The sequence below is a fragment of the Thermobia domestica genome, chromosome 13 (genome assembly GCF_964235325.1).
Source record: "Thermobia domestica chromosome 13, izTheDome1.hap1.1, whole genome shotgun sequence".
NCBI classification, from domain to species: Eukaryota; Metazoa; Arthropoda; class Insecta; order Zygentoma; family Lepismatidae; genus Thermobia; species Thermobia domestica.
The window spans coordinates 41,948,398-41,968,354 of NC_137466.1; the positions used below are offsets into that span (position 1 = coordinate 41,948,398).

At 36.1% G+C, this 19,957-nt stretch overlaps 1 long non-coding RNA gene across 1 annotated transcript in view; it reads right to left on the minus strand.

The window, feature by feature from the left end:
* Positions 1 to 877: 877 nt before the first annotated feature.
* The window catches only part of LOC145669179 (uncharacterized), a 34,410-nt gene continuing 15,330 nt past the window's right edge, over positions 878 to 19,957 (minus strand). Inside the window, exons 2-5 of the long non-coding RNA XR_014128159.1 lie at positions 18,185 to 18,338; positions 15,967 to 16,120; positions 13,711 to 13,864; positions 878 to 1,296 (exon numbers count right to left, since the gene is read on the minus strand). This is a non-coding gene — a long non-coding RNA (uncharacterized LOC145669179). The remainder of the gene's footprint in view (positions 1,297 to 13,710; positions 13,865 to 15,966; positions 16,121 to 18,184; positions 18,339 to 19,957) is intronic.

Here is a 19,957-nt window from a genome sequence, read left to right on the forward strand (position 1 = left end):
ACGGTCAAACTGTTTGCACAAACAGCCTTGTTTGCACAAACCGTGGACCGTGTATGGGCCCTATAAGATTACAGATATTTAAATGGTAGGCGGAAAGTATTTTCGACAATGTTTAAAGTAGAGGGGTTTTGTACGCATACCTCAAATTAATCCTGGAATCTTACACGGCTAAACGATTCACGTTAACGTCTTGAGTGGTGCAGGAAACCTGGGTTCGATTCGCGGTGGAAGCTCACGCAGTTCAGATCCAAGATTAAGCTGTAGATCTATATCTCACTTAGCCTCGGCGCTGAAAACGGGCACTAAACTCCAAAACTAACCATCAAATTGGTGCAAGTTAAATGAAATATAACCTTGATACAATAATAACTATTTAGGTCCTTGGGGGTTTCGTTTCTCTCGTCTTGGACCAATGCATATTCTTTCCTGAAGGTATCCACTTCTAAAACTGGTCCTTCACATGTTTAATATTTTTTCAAGTTCAGATTCATTAAAGGGAAACTTTATTCGATTAATCTAGGAGGTAACCAACCCTAAGTACACAATTGTCGTTTATACATAATCATGAATGTGCCGGTTAAGAATCTCTTAATTGCGATTTCATCATCATCTTCTTTTTCCTCCTATTATTAGTGACACATATGTTGGTTTGGTTGACTACCCAAGAGTCATCCGAAAATCTTCAGTAAATATGTAATGATGATTTTAAAAGTTCTAGTTGTATAAATAATTTAGGTATAAAAATATAAAACTGGGCAACGTTTGCATTAACAGATTTGATTTGTTCAACTGAAAATTTTATTACGTGATATGCTGTCAGAAACTGAGATTGTATGGTTACTTAAATGTATTAAAACAATCGAACTGCGACTTGGGAATTTAATTAAATTTTCGAATACATTGCAAAGACATATTTTCTAATTACATATCTAATTACTATCAACAAAGAATTGTTACAATTTTGCCAAAATGATATGTGTTTGTCTTTTATCTGGAAATTGCGTTGATGTTCTCTGTCTTTAGTATCTTATATCTGTAGGTTAAGCGTCTTCGCAATGAAGTTTTGATCACACGTTTTATAATTATATAAATTGGCTAAAATAAAACACACTGTATACATTTTATTATGTGTGATCAAAGTTGGCTATATCAAAAACTTGTGTTCGCCATGATAACAATATTCTAACCATTTGAAGTCCAAAAAGTACTGAGCAGAATTTGTCGTAGCACTCACACATATATATGTAAAAAAAAAAGTGAACGGTGAAGAATCGACTAGTTCTTCTGTCGACTGAACTGCAAATAAAAAGAGGAAGATTCTTAATGTTATATCTGTATTTATTCAACAAGAGAAAATATATGGAGAAGTATGTCTAATTGCATACCTTTCAGGTTCTAGTCTGAAGATGCGAATTGAACTATGAAGCAACGTCTCAGATAAAGAATCATAGAATATATATCTACTAATCCATCAAATAGTTACATCGATTCTTTCCAGATGGCAGTTAAGGTCGACAGATGTTGACACTTAGCACCACTTATTAGCGTAACGATCGATGTAACTAGTTGATGAATTCGTAGAGCAATGCTAATGGTTCCAAGTTAATCTGCGACGTTGCCACACAGGGCCGGCGCTAGAAGTTTTGCCCCTGGGCGGTTCTTTCACATGCCGCCCTTTTATTGTTTTCTTTCTCAAATTTTGCCGCCCCTGTATTCTTTTCTTTTTTCAAATTTTGCCGTCCATCAGACTTGCCGCCCCGGGCGGTGGCACGGCTCGACCCCCCTCGCGCCGGCCCTGTTGCCACATAGCAGCTGCTGGAAGCCCTAGAGAATATATCATTATATAACATTTTCTGTTTATTTTCACCTGTAGAATAGCATTCTGTTGTCCGTGGCTGCCATTTTTATTACACCTGACAATTACTTTTAAATACAATTTATAGTTATATAAATATATATATTAAGAGAAAACTGTATCAAATGCCTCGGTGCGGAATTAAACATTATAGAGGGCAAGCAAGGTGCATCATAATAAATGTTGCAAGAACCGGAAGACCAATCAAACACAATTCTACGTATATCTAATATACATTCTACGTATAGTTAATCTTTCCCTTTCGCACTTTATACCCAGTAATTTAGTTGAAAAAAAAAATCCGAAACCTCCTTAATGCACACGGCTAACAGGCCAATTTGTTACTGAACTACAAAATATCAAAGATAAATATTTTCCAGCACGGCATTCCGGTTAGGGATGGTACCGAGACCGAGACAGAGTTTTATATACCGAGACGAGACCGAGACCGAGACGGACTTTTAAACACCGAGACGAGACCGAGACCGAGACAGACCTCTATAAATCGAGACGAGACTTAGGTCAGTCTCGAAAGTCTCGGTCTCGTCTCGAATATTGATATTGATAGATACTAAAATTACCTTCACTCAAAATTTGTTTCGTTGCTGTGTTAGATAATATGAGAACGGTTGACTCATGTACAATGGCGTATTTAGGAGGTGGTTATCGGGCTCAAACCCCTTCCGAAATAAATTTGTGATAATTTTTTGCATTGCACGTACAACGCAAATGTTTCTTACTCGTTCCTCAAGCCTCTCCCGAAACAAAATCCACTGCTGATGCAACTAGAATTCTCTCTCTCTCTCTCTGTATATATATATATATATATATATATATATATATATATATATATATATATATATATATGGTCGCGTTGCCATCCAGGTTCGGCCTGCACGGGTACCCCAGGGGCCCAACTTTAATTTTAAATGGAAGCAAGGGACGAGTGTGAAAAACTAAAAAGCGTTGTGGCAAAAGATCTTTCATATCGGGCACTGTATTCAAAATGGTCGCCAAGACATGTTGCCTCTATGAGATACAGTAAAATGTGCAGTACCACTAACATGAAAACGGTTGAACATAAATGAATCGAACAAAAACTCAAATAGAAAATGTCATGTGGCACATCGATTGATATTGTCGCGGAGGCTCCCAAGGCCACACTTCATGGGGGCCCAGGGTGCAACTTCAAAATTGTAAATGGAAACATGGGGTGAGTGATACCTCGTTCAACATATCTTTAAAAACTAAAGAGTGCTGTTGCAAAAGAGTTCATATGGGTCACCGTTTTCAAAATGACCACCAAGACATGATATCTGCATCAGGTAAAACGTCCAGTATCACTAATATGAAAACAACAGAACAAATATTCGAATGGGAAATCACAGAGGGTATTTATCATTCTATAGCTCGGGAATGTTGCAACAGTCGAAAAGATGATTAGAGAAAGTGCCATAATGGAAAGGAAGAAATTTAACTCCTAGAAAATTATCGCTCCAACCTCACTCCGTACGTGAGTGAAGCGGGAAGGATCGGTGAAATTGCAAATGAGAGCCTTAGTTTTTGCAAATTGTATCTACGAAACAAAGTTATTTGAAATGTGTTTCTATAAGAGATAAATGTCTCTGTAATGGGATAAAGTATGTAAAATTCTTGTTAAATGGTACCTTCCATTTCGATTGCGCGCAATGGTTTGATGCAAAAATGAATCAACTGAAACGCGAAACAAATTTGTCGAACAATGCAATTTTAGAATAATGTTTACGAACGTTGGTTTTGTTCAACAGTCCTCTGCATGATATTGGTTCTCTTCTTTTCCTTCTGTCTTCTTGCATGTAATGAGTTTCACTGAGATATTGTCCACAGTTACATTCCGAATAACTTTCAACGGAAATTTTAGTTGTGATCCTTAGTAACGAAACGATATACACTGATGCAGATATGTCCCAAAAATCTTGCACGCAATGCGTTAAATTATCAGGGGCGAAGAGGCGGGTAAAACGTTGTTAAACTTGAATTTCACTTTATTTTTATTCAGCTTATTTCACTTTATTATTATTCATTATAGTACCAGTCATTTGTACACACAAGTGTTTTAGACAAACCATATCTATTGCAAATAAAAATGAGGTTCTCATTTGAGATTTTACCATTCATTCCCGCTTCACCTACTTACGGACAAATGGAGAAAGATAATTTTCTATCATTTCCTCTTTTGCATCATGTCAATTTCATTTTAATGATCTAAATTGCATTATATTCGAGCTGTGGAATGATAAATACCCTGTGTGCTTTCCTATACGAGTTTTATTCTGTTCATTTATCTCCAACTATTTTCATATTAGGGGTCTAGTAGTACTGGACGTTTTATCTGATACAGACACCAAGTCTTGGGGCCCATTTTGAAAACGGTGACCCATATGAAAAATCTTTTGTCAAAACACTGTTTAGTGTTTCAAGATTTATCCAACGATGTATCACTTGACTCATATTTCGGTGTAAAATTTTTAAGTTTGACCCCCTTGAAAGGCAGCTCTGGGAGTACTGCGAAAATATTATTCGACGCGCCCCATTTCTCTCCTGTTTCACATTCTGACTGTTCGTTTATCTCCAACTGTTTACCGAGCGAAGTAGCTCAAGTGGTAGAGCGTTGGCTTCGCATTCGGGAGGTCGTGGGTTCGAATCCCGCTGCCGACCATTCTGACTGAGGTTTTCCAGGGTTTCCCTCAGTCCTACCAGGCAAATGCCGGGATGGTACCTACTAAATAGGCCCTGGCCGATACCTTCCCAAATCCTTTCCATTGTTATTGTTGTTGTTGGATATCCAGTGTAAAATGGCCTCTGAGCTGTATCTGGTGATTGTTAAATAAATAAATAAATAAAATAAATAAATATTAGTGGTACTGGACGTTTTATCAGATACAGGCACCATGTCTTTGCGGCCATCTTGAATATGGTGACCGATATGAAAAATCTTTTGCCGCAATGCTTTTTACTTTTTAAAGACCTATGGAACGAGGTATTACTCGCCCCATGTTTCTATTTAAAATTTTAAAGTTTGGCTCTGGTACCCCATGAAAGGCGGCCCCGAGAGGCGCCGCGACAACACCATTCAGTGTGTTCCATGGCATTTCCTATTTGAGTTTTTGTTTGGTTCATTTATGTTCAACCGTTTTCGAGATATCTCCGTGGAAAGATTAAAATGGGCCATCCTGGATATATATAGCCACGGACCCAATATATGATCAAGGGAGGAGCTAAACCATGGTTTGCCGCTTTATCCAGTGTAAAGAAAGTAGGATTGAAGCCCATTTTATCCAGTGCATACCTGAGCGTTAAAGGGAGCTATAGTCCCTATAGCCCTCCCCTAGGATCTGCGCTATATATTTCCCAAGTTGGGAAATTTTTCTTGATACTCTGCAATATCACTAGATAAACAAGCAATGTCGCTAAAGCAAAATAAAGTTATATTTTCTCAAATTGCGCTACGTAAAGTATTACATATTTCTAATTTAGTTATTTAACAAAACCACAATAGCCCATACATTATTTAGTGTAGCTTGGAAATCTCTACTCTGATTTTCACGAAGATTTGCATCCCTTGTAAACAATGCAGACTGCAGTGCAGAAATGTTGCCAACTAATTAAACAAAAAATGTTATATGCAATTTTGTGCTAAGAAATGAATAAACAAACTGAAGGGGGAAAACAATGAGATTAAAAACAAAATGGCATGGGCTTGTGATACGAGAATCAGGAACCATTTTCTCTTGTTTGCAGTGGCGTACGCACTGCTCTCCTGAATCTTTGAACTACTAGGTAAACGCATACACGCACCACGAGGAAAAAGGGCAGAACGCTGAATTTCCTCTACCAGTGTAAATTACAACTAAAACTTACTATCCCCACTCCTAACGTTTCCTCTAGCTGAGAATCTGCCTAAAATGTTAGGATTCAGAGCCACTATTACATGATGACTTAGTGTTCCTACTAGCAGATCTATGGTTGGATGGATGGATTAAAGTTTATCGTCCCCTTCAACAATAAGGTTCTATGAGATTTGGACCTACAGCCAAACGAGTGATTCGAACTACATGAATTTCCTCCGGAAATCGAACGCGGGTCTCCCGCCCGACGATGAGTACGCGGATCATATAGCAGCAGGAGTTAATTATCAGATTTAGAAACATGTGCAGTTGTACTCACGACTTCTATTCAAAATTGAGGTCTTGGGGGGCCGCGGTAGCTCAGTGGTAGAGCGTTCACCTCTGGCACATGGGGTTCCTGGTTCGATCCCAACTCTCGCCAAGTGAACCGTGTGGTGGACAAACACCGTGTGCGTGGGTTTCCTCTATGTCCTTCAGTTTCTTCCCACTTTCTTCATTCCACCACTTCATTCATGTTTTCATCATCACAGTCTCCTTTAGCCTAGCCTGCATAATCGTGGGACGTAAAACAACCCAAAAGATTTTATTTAATTTAATTTTAAAATTGAGCTCCTTGTACGTTTCCATCACAGCGATATACAAGTTATAACTGAAAAAATTAGCCTCATATTACTTCGTAATGAATCACTAAAACAGGTTTTATCCTCTTTAATTTCTCTCTATACCCCTTACTCTCTTTCTTTCTTTCTTTTTTTTTTAATTCACTATTTCCTCATCTCTAATGAAAGGTCAAACAAAGATCTGCAATACTATAAGGAACTTATTATCTTCAATAAGAACAGCAAGTTCACTTGATTTCTCTTTTTCATTTTCTTAGCCCATTTTCAAAAAATGACACAACTGTTTGACAACCATTCTTTGTGAAAAACTGAAAAATAACTATGAGTTAGCAATATTGAAAATGAGACTAATAACAGTTTATTCTTCCATGAGCAAATAGTACACAACAAATGCAATGTATTATGGTAATTAATGTATTCTTAAGGCACAGTAAGAACATTTAGGATCCGACTCAAAGTATGTATCTATATGGAATCGAAATCTTGAACCAAAATCCAATTTGTAAGGGAAAACTGTTACAACAAATGACAAAACACACGAAGTGCGCGCCACAATTAAAAGATGTCGCCCAAGGAAGCCAGCAGGTTACATGCTGCCTCCGAGTTATTTTATTAAACATAAACAAGACAAACCCGTAAGTGCAGAAGAAAAGCAAATACTTTACCAAACGATATCAACGTTGTTCAATTCACTTGAAGAAAATTAAGACCTATAATAGCTAATTTTCGTGTTCTCATAGAATATTTATTTACTTACTTTGTAGTACTAAAGTTAGTACTTGTACATTCACATACTATACAATGTAAGAAAGCGCATCAATAAATTGAACTTAAGGGGCAAAAGTACCACCTGTTTTTCATGGATATGGGTAACGATTTAGGTAATAGATAAAAAGAAATAATCTCCCATAATAATAAATATGCTTGGTGTAACATACCAGCACCATCTCTTTATCGTTCAGTTGATAATTTGACATAACTCATTGTAATTTAATCTATAATTACAGTTTGAAGGAAAATAACAATGTTCAGTTGCTCTTAAAGAAGGGGGGGTTATATAGTAGTGGCTATTTTTCCCTATATCACGGCAATGGTGTGAGAGTGAGACGAGTAATGCACATCGCAGTAGCAGAAATATATGCACGTTCTACAGCAGAAATATTGCGGGAAACAGACGAAACAATTTACTCTTCACCAATCAGCAAATAGTCGTGCGCGCAGTGATACAACATCAAGTTATGCGGTTTGTTTTTGAAAGGTGGTGCAAAGGATTGTGAAAAACGCTGTAATAACTTAAATGACATGGACGGTGCGATGCGCATCAACTGTACCTTAGCGTCAAATACTGTGATCACGGTATAATATATTTCGAATGAATGAATGAACAAAGCTACAAGAAACGGAAAATTTAAATGTTTCTAAAGACTTTACTCCGAAAACGCGCTGACATCACGTATAATCATGGAGATGCTTCCAAGAGACTTAAATGCTTATAACGCCATTTACAACAATTGTTATTTCAAATCGTTTCAGATACCAAACACATTGGTAGTAATTGTTATACTGCTTAAAATGACGTAGGCCTATTTGTATTAAACTTTTATAATGATTATTGCTTTCGTTTGCTTCTATAACATTACAACAATAGTTTCTGGTGGTTTTAATTACAAAAAGTCGCAGTTACATTATTTTAAGCAGTGTTGCTCACTTAAATAAATTGCTAAATATTATTCTAAATATGTGCAAATAGATAAGCTGCAAAATATTTTAAAATTACTCGTAATTTGTTTCATGGTGCAAGAATGCTTTCAAGAGACGACGTTTATCATAGTCTTTGGGCTACTTAGCCTATAATGTTAATGTTTAAGTCTTCGTTCCAGCAATACATGTAAATGGAAATTGTAACTGGATTAAATGTAACTGATATATTTTCAGTAACACTAGTTGTTCCAACTAAGCCTTAGGCCTGGTGTACACTTTAGATTAAGAGCGTGCTTAAAAAAAAGTACTAATTACACTCTAATTACATTTCACTTGCTTTAGTTTGACCATCGACCATCTCAAACTCGATCTATACCATATAGCTATATGCAATTATTCAAGGATTTACAGTTAGTAATACACAGTGTTCACTTTTGTTTTGTTTTGTTTTAGTTCAACGTCCCACAGTTATGCTAGGGCGGCTAAAGGAGACGTGGAGCTAATGATTATAGTGGGATCCAAACCACTTCGGTCGTTCAACTTTACTCCTACCGGAAATCGAACTCCAGACCACGCGAACCGAAATCAAGAGTGCTAGCCGCTAGACCAAATGGAGGTCTTCACATTGTGTTGAGTCAAATCATTCAGTGTTGCCAGATCTGAAGATTAAAAAGTAGCGTGTCTGTACTCCAAAAGTAGCGAATTCGAACTATTTGTACCCCAAATATATAGAAATGAATACTGATAGTGCTAATTAAATAATTTAATATGAGCTGGAAAGTGTGCTGGACGTATTGCAAGAAGAAATTATGATCGACGGACGAAAACAATTCTAGACTGGATACCACGAGACAAAACCAGCCTAGGAAACCTCCCCATACAAGAAGGTGTGACGAAATCAAGAGCCACTGAGGAGTAACCTGGAAAAGAATTGCCCAAGTTAGATAGTTGTGGAGAAGAATTGGAAAGACCTTCATATAGCAATGGATTGATAATGGTTGATTATGATGATGGTGATGATTTTATTATATCTGGACCTCGGAGGTAAAGTAAACCAAGTCATAATTTCGTAATTTTACAGATGCGAAAAACCAGTTCCTCAACTAAGACTAAATATATTACTTTTACTAGGTAAGGTAGGGTAAAAATGGATCCAAAATTTAATTAAAATCATAGAGCGAAAAAAATATTTTTGACTATTCAATCCATCATGTTGCAGCAAAACTACGAAAATTAATACAAAAGGAAACTAGAAAGTTAAGAATGACTTGTTTTGGCGAGTGAGAAAAAATAGATACAGATAACTCGAATTACCTATATACTTATATAATATGTATGTCCATATGTCGTAATGAAGCAAGTTTAGTTTTCTCGAATAAAAATTGCATGCACCGTTGAGAGCTCAGGAATAAGATTAATCTATGTTACGGCACTAGATATGTGCTTACGTAATGATTACGACTTTATGAACTTGTATAAGAAACAGAATGCACTTAAAATGAGACGCGAACTATGCGAAACATCGGACTTTGAATCTAACTTGTTTTGTGATCCAACTCGAGACCTCACATAGCAAAGATGAGTGTAGTAGCTCCCACCACAAGGTTCAGGACGTTTGTGTTATAAAGTGTCAATTAAACATGGAGATGTGAAACGGTAATATAGCAAGAAATACGTATATTGTAGTAATAATTTACCCTATTTGTTAAGATAATGAACGTTATATTTTGTTTTTAAAATGACAGTCAAAGCAGAATGTATTGAATAGTAAATGAGAAATTGTAAAGTTTCAATTTCGGTACGATTAAATACATTCGTGCTGCTATGTGTTGCGGTATCCGTTAGGAGGTATTGAACAATTCTGATTCAAAAGAAGGAAATAAACTACTATAGAGTACTGGAGTTCATTTAATAGAGTTTAATTGTATACGCAGTTCTGAGGCTATATGAGACAAAGTCTATTGCTGAAAGTGAAATAGGGTTCTATTAGGGTTTTAGCGTGATATATCCACTGATCATTGAACCTGGAATACGCGCATGGAAAGCATTAGCACTAGCAAATTAACTACGAAGAGGTACACGATACTATAATTCTAAGTCAAAATGAAAGGAAAAAATAAGCGGAAACGACAGACTGTACGAGAATAATAGTTTCACTATTTTAATTTCACACTATTTATTTCGAGACTTTTGAGACTTTCGAGACGAGACCAAGATTTGGTACTCGAGACCGAGACCGAGATCAAGACAAGCATCTGTTGACCGAGACGAGACCGAGACCGAGACCGAGATCAAGACAAGCATCTGTTGACCGAGACGAGACCGAGACCGAGACAGTGATTTTTTACTCGAGAGGAGACCGAGACCGAGACCGTTATTTATCAACCGAGACGAGACCGAGACTGTACAAAGACTCGTCTTGTCTCGTCTCGATACCATCCCTAATTCCGGTGTGTATTGGCCCAACTAAATCACTACTTATATAGTATATTCACTCAATAGAAGTGCAGTTCGGCAAATGTCTTTGAAGTTCTCATGCTGAATTTTACAACAGTATCTCTTCCTCCCTCCATGCCTCTTTTGACAGCATTTACGGGGTGGCAACGTTTTACCATCCACTATGTCTCTTATTTCTTCCCAATACTAAGACTAATATGAAACATATCAGGCAATGTACGTAAGAATAAGGAAGCTGGTCTTGGGAACAGGGAATCGAACACAAACTGAAAAGACAGCATTGGGAACTGTGGCGACTGTCAATTGTTTGAAATGAGGGTTCTGGTTGGCCATTTAGTTGTCAGGGGTGTTTTCTTCGGTCGATGACTTATTTATGGCACAAACTACCACAAGTAGAAGGCCGTTTTCTTTATATACGAACTGCACTCCGATTGAAGAAACAAACTATACATAATCTTTAAGCTTTCTTGACGAGTATACAGTAAAGATTTTTTGTATGATTGCCAACCCTGCACAAAGTTATTCTATTTATTTGTATTCGTTTGCTTCCTATGGAGTTTGGTTTACCAAAACTCCTTTCTACAGAAACTCATTTATCTGTATATTTACCATCTGTAGGCGTGTCTGTCCGTCCGAGAGATAAAAGATCTAAATAATTAGTTAATGGATCACCATCAATTTTGAGCAAATGTTCCGAATCTGGTTTGCTAATAGAGGTTATATTCAAGCCGGAAGTAGTAGGAATAAATCATTTCCGGTTTTAACATTGATCACAGCAGAGCGAAAACGGCAATAGATAGGAAAAAGACGTTTCATGTAATCGGTTGAGAGTCCCAACAATACATTTTGTTTGCACTGCTAATTCTCTACAAAAATAGCTAGTGATAGAAAACCAGTAAGACTTCCAATTTCGATATTCGTTTAAATCACTGGTTCCCAACCTAGAGGAAGAGAACACCTAACATGGGGGGTATAAATTACTAACAGAGATAAACTACAAATTAAATTAAAATTCCAGACAAACATAAATTGTAGTTCCAATAAAAACAAAGCTCGTAAAAATATTGCACTAAAATAGTAGACTAAGTTCAAGTTTTTTTGGAAATAAATATAAATTGGTTATTATTATTATTATTATTATTATTATTATTGAAGATTTGAGAACACTGCATCTAATGTCGTAAAACAATTCAGAGAAACAAGCGGCAAGAAAGAGAGGGGAAGTAAACTAACTAAAGCTCACGAAACGAAGTAGATGGGATTCACGAAGAAGGCACTACGTAGACAAAGTTAGGAACCACTGATCTGCAGAGGGCTAAAATGATAAGCGATAGCAAGAAGGAGTGTTTTGGGATTGATTTAGCGTTTTGAGAATCTCTCTTTACTCTCTATTCAAATCAGAAGTAGCAAAAATAACCACTTCCGGTTTCAAAAATTGATCGCTGTAGTCACGACGGTAACATATAGCGAGAAGCGGTTTTCAGCAATCAATTAAAGTGTTGTAACAATATATTCCACCTCCATCCTAATCACTCTACTATAACCAATAATGGCAAACATTAATCATTTCTAATTTTAACGTTAATCGCTAGAGTAAAAAAAAAGTCATAAATAGCGAGAAGCGGGTTTATGCAATCAATTTAGTGTCTCAAGAATATATTCCATCCCACTCTAATCTCTCTACTATAACTGCAAGTGCTAGAAAACTACCACCACTTTCAGTTTCATTGGCTGAAAGATTTCATTTGCTACGGAGTCATTCGGTTATTCCCACCTCCAATTCAACTGACGCGGACTACAGATTGTCGGAGACAGGGTTGCCACACTCGAGGCTCGCGATTATGCCAAACACGGGCCTGAATTATGCTAGATTTTTGCAAATTATGCCGGATTTTCAAATTATCTTTCCGTACTAATTTTAAAGACCTGCCCCTGTTATATATACATACATACATACATACATACATACATACATATACCTTCCCTAAGTACCCCCGAAATAAAGTTCCTGGAGGATCCGTTTCTCAAAAAAAACCTTGCCTTGTTAACAACCCGACAGCCTGGGGAAACATTTGTGAAAACTTCAGACAACAACGACTTTGCGTAAACAACAACAAAAAATCCCCTTTAGCGATCGAATTAAAAGAATGTTATCCTCAGGTTAGTATTCACAGAAAATATTTTTACAAAATTTAAGTTTCATGGGTAAATCAGTAGACTTTGAATACATTCACATCGTATCCACTGAGTTGCGAAATAGTGTACCTCCAGACATGGGCACCCGAAGAAAATTTTCTAGGGGAGCATCTCCATGGTTGCTATATTATGTCTGGTGGTTTGCTATATTACGTATACATTTTCGTGAGCCAGGGGGGGGGGCATTCTTATTAGACACGGAGATTACTGAACAAAATAAAATAAAAACATCTAATTCGAATTTCTATTTACTAAATATTTAAAAAATAATGACTTACCGAGATGACGTGAAATGACAGCCATCAAATTATTTTATATTTTCACTTAATCTATTGGATATTAATATAACAATTACAAGGCACACGTATAAATACTCAGAAACAAGCACACACACGTACACATACACGTACACAAATATGAACCCCTCAAATCTGTTTACATCTGGTGGACTTTCTCTGCATCAAACACTGTTATCCTCAAACAAACTTCCTCATCATCTTCCCATGTATCTGCATTATTTGATTCATCTACAGATTTGTCATGTGCACGCATCATTGCTTTTAGCATTTTCGGGGAGGGTTCAGGGTTCTTTCTTCATTTAAAGAATCGGTTCTCTGTATTGGAAAGAGAATCAGCGGAGGAAGGGAGAATTTATATTTTATGAATGGATAACATTTTAAGAAATATATACAAAACATGCCGCTTCCAACACAGCACTGAAGCATTTCTTTTAGCGGTTTATTACTAGTGGTCCCCTGACGCTCATACCCTCTTCCCTCTATTTCTGTTCTCCAGAGGGAAGAATGAAATTATGCTAGATTTGGCCAAGATGCTAAAGTCAAGATGCTAGATGCTAAATGCGTATGAATTGTGCTAGATCTAGCACCAAGATGCTAGATATGGCTTCACTGGTCGGAGAGGGTGTTAAGTTAGATGAACTAGCAGTGGTCAATCTAGTATCTAGTTAGATATGAAATTGTAACTTAGCACTTACCATAATCAATCGTAGGAGGAGGAGGACGACTAAGCAAACAGGCGGACTGTGAGGACGATGGCGCTTAGCTGACGCACGCATAACTGATCAAGGCGATTAGCAGAAACTAATAAAACAGACATCATTCGAATCGGAGAGGAGTCGGACAAGGCAGCTACGAAGAAGATACACTTTATTTATTTATTTATTTAACAATCACTAGATTCAGCTCAGAGGCCATTTTATACTTGATATCTAACAACAACAACAACAACAATAATAATAATTTCATTATCTCTTTTCACTTACGAAAAATGGTCAAAAGAAAAATTGTTAGCTTTTGAAAAATATTTAGTAGTCTGCTCCCTTCAACAAAATTCTCTACGGGTAGGAAGTGAACATAATCCATAAGCGTGAAATCAATGTTGATCGTCAAATTCGAGATCTTTGCAGGAAGTCTTACCTTTGCTGTCGGGATGCTAATCTGGAAGCTATTTGTGAGGTGAATTAATTGCATGAGATGCTTAAAGATTAACCGGCACAAAACAAAATTTGTGTGAGAGTATTTAAGAAGTAATAATAATAATAATAATAATAATAATAATAATAATAATAATAATAATAATAATAATAATAATAATAATAATAATAATAATAATAATAATAATAATAAAAAAAGTACAACAAATGAATGAAAAGATAAAGTAAACACTGAACCTGAAACTATAAATTTTTCAAGACGTTTCTCACTAAATATGTGAACTTTTTTTTTCAGTGTCGTTACGGTCGGTAGATGATGTTGATACAAACTTGTGATATATATACACTGTATTTCTAACAACAAACTTATTTGTTTTCAATTGAGGAAAAGATTTATTGATAAACTTTTTTATAAAGATAGAATTTATGGATAATTAATTTAGCTGCATATTGTACAAAGTGAGTCGCCTACAAGAATTCTATTTTCAAATTACAAATCAAATTTGTAATTAATATAACGTGAGAAATTCAGAGGCGAAATGAGATTTTTCCCCCTTGAGATGGGATTTTATAATGTTTCAGGTTGGCATCACTGCCTGCCTCCCTTTACTTGAAAATGGTCCATGACAAGCAGAATTTAATTAATTCGCTACACATGAACACATTCTATAAATTTTAAAGAGTTGTTACCGTTCATGTTTAGGGCAGTGCAATATTTAACCAGTTTTAACGCCAAACAACATGGAGCGTAAAAGCATACTGATAAACAACAAGTATTACAATTGTAACAACAAAGAGACATGGAATTAAACGGAACAAACACAAAGTAACTATTCGTGTGGACTTTGTGGTGGACAAACAACGTGCTCGTGGGTTTTCTCGGGATTCTCCCGTTTCCTCCCACTTTATTCATTCCACCATTTCATTCATCTCTCATCATCACCGTCTCCTTTAGCCTAACCGGCATAACCGTGGGACGTAAAACAAAGATTTCATTTCATTTTACAAAGTAACTATTGTTATTATTATCATTATCATGGAAGATTCGAGTATTCAACACTGCATTTGAAATCATAGAAGAAATTGGATTAATAAACAGCAAAGAGAAAGCGTGAAATATGTAGGGTTCACGAAGAGCGGGCGTGAAGTATGAGGGATTCGTGATGGGGTGCTGAGTAACAATATGAACCACTTATCTACTCGTACGTAGCGTAAGAGCGATAAGCGATATTGAGAAGGAGTGTTTTGGTATTGATGTAGCGTTTTGAGAATCGGTGTCATTTTCTCCCTTAACTCTCTATTCAAACCAGAAGTAGCAAAGATAACCACTTCCGGTTGCAAAGTTGATCGTTATAGTGACAACATTAACAGATAGCGAGAAGCGGTTTTCAGCAATCAATTAAAGTGTTGTAACAATATATTCAACCTCCATCCTAATCTCTCTACTATAACAAATAGTGAGAAACATTAATCTTTTTTTTTTAATTTTAACGTTAATCGCTAGAGTAAAAAAAATCATAAATAGCGAGAAGCGGGTTTATGCAATCAATTTAGTGTCTCAAGAATATATTCCATTCCACTCTAATCTCTCTACTATAACTACAAGTGCTAGAAAACTACCACCACTTTCAGTTTCATTGGCTGAAAGATTTCATTTGCTACGGAGTCATTCGGTTATTCCCACCTCCAATTCAACTGACGCGGACTACAGATTGTCGGAGAGGGTGTTAAGTTAGATGAACTAGCAGTGGTCAATCTAGTATCTAGTTAGATATGAAATTGTAACTTAGCACTTACCATAATCAATCGTAGGAGGAGGAGGACGACTAAGCAAACAGGCGGACTGTGAGGACGATGGCGCTTAGCTGACGCACGCATAACTGATCAAGGCGATTAGCAGAAACTAATAAAACAGACATCATTCGAATCGGAGAGGAGTCGGACAAGGCAGCTACGAAGAAGATACACTTTATTTATTTATTTATTTAACAATCACTAGATTCAGCTCAGAGGCCATTTTATACTTGATATCTAACAACAACAACAACAATAATAATAGTAATTTCATTATCTCTTTTTACTTACGAAAAATGGTCAAAAGAAAAATTGTTAGCTTTTGAAAAATATTTAGTAGTCTGCCCCCTTCAACAAAATTCTCTACGGGTAGGTAGTGAACATAATCAATAAGCGTGAAATCAATGTTGATCGTCAAATTCGAGATCTTTGCAGGAAGTCTTACCTTTGCTGTCGGGATGCTAATCTGGAAGCTATTTGTGAGGTGAATTAATTGCATGAGATGCTTAAAGATTAACCGGCACAAAACAAAATTTGTGTGTGAGTATTTAAGAAGTAATAATAATAATAATAATAATAATAATAATAATAATAATAATAATAATAATAATAATAATAATAATAGTACAACAAATGAATGAAAAGATAAAGTAAACACTGAACCTGAAACTATAAATTTTTCAAGACGTTTCTCACTAAATATGTGAACTTTTTTTTTCAGTGTCGTTACGGTCGGTAGATGATGTTGATACAAACTTGTGATATATATACACTGTATTTCTAACAACAAACTTATTTGTTTTCAATTGAGGAAAAGATTTATTGATAAACTTTTTTATAAAGATAGAATTTATGGATAATTAATTTAGCTGCATATTGTACAAAGTGAGTCGCCTACAAGAATTCTATTTTCAAATTACAAATCAAATTTGTAATTAATATAACGTGAGAAATTCAGAGGCGAAATGAGATTTTTCCCCCTTGAGATGGGATTTTATAATGTTTCAGGTTGGCATCACTGCCTGCCTCCCTTTACTTGAAAATGGTCCATGACAAGCAGAATTTAATTAATTCGCTACACATGAACACATTCTATAAATTTTAAAGAGTTGTTACCGTTCATGTTTAGGGCAGTGCAATATTTAACCAGTTTTAACGCCAAACAACATGGAGCGTAAAAGCATACTGATAAACAACAAGTATTACAATTGTAACAACAAAGAGACATGGAATTAAACGGAACAAACACAAAGTAACTATTCGTGTGGACTTTGTGGTGGACAAACAACGTGCTCGTGGGTTTTCTCGGGATTCTTCCGTTTCCTCCCACTTTATTCATTCCACCATTTCATTCATCTCTCATCATCACCGTCTCCTTTAGCCTAACCGGCATAACCGTGGGACGTAAAACAAAGATTTCATTTCATTTTACAAAGTAACTATTGTTATTATTATCATTATCATGGAAGATTCGAGTATTCAACACTGCATTTGAAATCATAGAAGAAATTGGATTAATAAACAGCAAAGAGAAAGCGTGAAATATGTAGGGTTCACGAAGAGCGGGCGTGAAGTATGCGGGATTCGTGATGGGGTGCTGAGTAATAATATGAACCACTGATCTACTCGTACGTAGCGTAAGAGCGATAAGCGATATTGAGAAGGAGTGTTTTGGTATTGATGTAGCGTTTTGAGAATCGGTGTCATTTTCTCCCTTAACTCTCTATTCAAACCAGAAGTAGCAAAGATAACCACTTCCGGTTGCAAAGTTGATCGCTATAGTGACAACATTAACAGATAGCGAGAAGCGGTTTTCAGCAATCAATTAAAGTGTTGTAACAATATATTCAACCTCCATCCTAATCTCTCTACTATAACAAATAGTGAGAAACATTAATCTTTTTTTTAATTTTAACGTTAATCGCTAGAGTAAAAAAAATCATAAATAGCGAGAAGCGGGTTTATGCAATCAATTTAGTGTCTCAAGAATATATTCCATCCCACTCTAATCTCTCTACTATAACTACAAGTGCTAGAAAACTACCACCACTTTCAGTTTCATTGGCTGAAAGATTTCATTTGCTACGGAGTCATTCGGTTATTCCCACCTCCAATTCAACTGACGCGGACTACAGATTGTCGGAGAGGGTGTTAAGTTAGATGAACTAGCAGTGGTCAATCTAGTATCTAGTTAGATATGAAATTGTAACTTAGCACTTACCATAATCAATCGTAGGAGGAGGAGGACGACTAAGCAAACAGGCGGACTGTGAGGACGATGGCGCTTAGCTGACGCACGCATAACTGATCAAGGCGATTAGCAGAAACTAATAAAACAGACATCATTCGAATCGGAGAGGAGTCGGACAAGGCAGCTACGAAGAAGATACACTTTATTTATTTATTTATTTATTTAACAATCACTAGATTCAGCTCAGAGGCCATTTTATACTTGATATCTAACAACAACAACAACAATAATAATAGTAATTTCATTATCTCTTTTCACATACGAAAAATGGTCAAATAAAAATTGTTAGCTTTTGAAAAATATTTAGTAGTCTGCCCCCTTCAACAAAATTCTCTACGGGTAGGAAGTGAACATAATCCATAAGCGTGAAATCAATGTTGATCGTCAAATTCGAGATCTTTGCAGGAAGTCTTACCTTTGCTGTCGGGATGCTAATCTGGAAGCTATTTGTGAGGTGAATTAATTGCATGAGATGCTTAAAGATTAACCGGCACAAAACAAAATTTGTGTGTGAGTATTTAAGAAGTAATAATAATAATAATAATAATAATAATAATAATAATAAAGTACAACAAATGAATGAAAAGATAAAGTAAACACTGAACCTGAAACTATAAATTTTTCAAGACGTTTCTCACTAAATATGTGAACTTTTTTTTCAATGTCGTTACGGTCGGTAGATGATGTTGATACAAACTTGTGATATATATACACTGTATTTCTAACAACAAACTTATTTGTTTTCAATTGAGGAAAAGATTTATTGATAAACTTTTTTATAAAGATAGAATTTATGGATAATTAATTTAGCTGCATATTGTACAAAGTGAGTCGCCTACAAGAATTCTATTTTCAAATTACAAATCAAATTTGTAATTAATATAACGTGAGAAATTCAGAGGCGAAATGAGATTTTTCCCCCTTGAGATGGGATTTTATAATGTTTCAGGTTGGCATCACTGCCTGCCTCCCTTTACTTGAAAATGGTCCATGACAAGCAGAATTTAATTAATTCGCTACACATGAACACATTCTATAAATTTTAAAGAGTTGTTACCGTTCATGTTTAGGGCAGTGCAATATTTAACCAGTTTTAACGCCAAACAACATGGAGCGTAAAAGCATACTGATAAACAACAAGTATTACAATTGTAACAACAAAGAGTCATGAAATTAAACGAAACAAACACAAAGTAACTATTGTTATTATTATTATCATTATCAGTGTCCTCAATAGCCAAAGCGAACTGATGGGAGATCCTGTGACAAACAAAAATGGCCCCAACCCAGACAACACGTACGTGTACGACACATGTGCACTATCCATGCATAAGCCGTACATTTGCACATGTGCATTTGTGTGGATGATGAACACATACATAACCCGTGCATAAGCTGTACACGTGAATTTGCGTGGATGAAGCACACATACATAACCCGTGTATGTGCACATGTGCATTTACGTGGGTTATGCACACGTTCATAATCAGTAATTAAATCGTGCATGTGCACATGTGCATTTGCATGGATAAAGTACACCTTTACATAACCCGTGCCTAACATGTGCATTTGCGTGGATGAAGCACAAGTACAGAACCCGTGCTTAAAGCCGCTATGTGCACATGTGCATTTTCATGAATGAAGTACACATTTATATAACCTGTGCTGTAGCCGTTATATACACATGTGCATTTGTGTGGATGCAGCGCACGTACGGAACTCGTACTTAAGCCGTTATTTGCA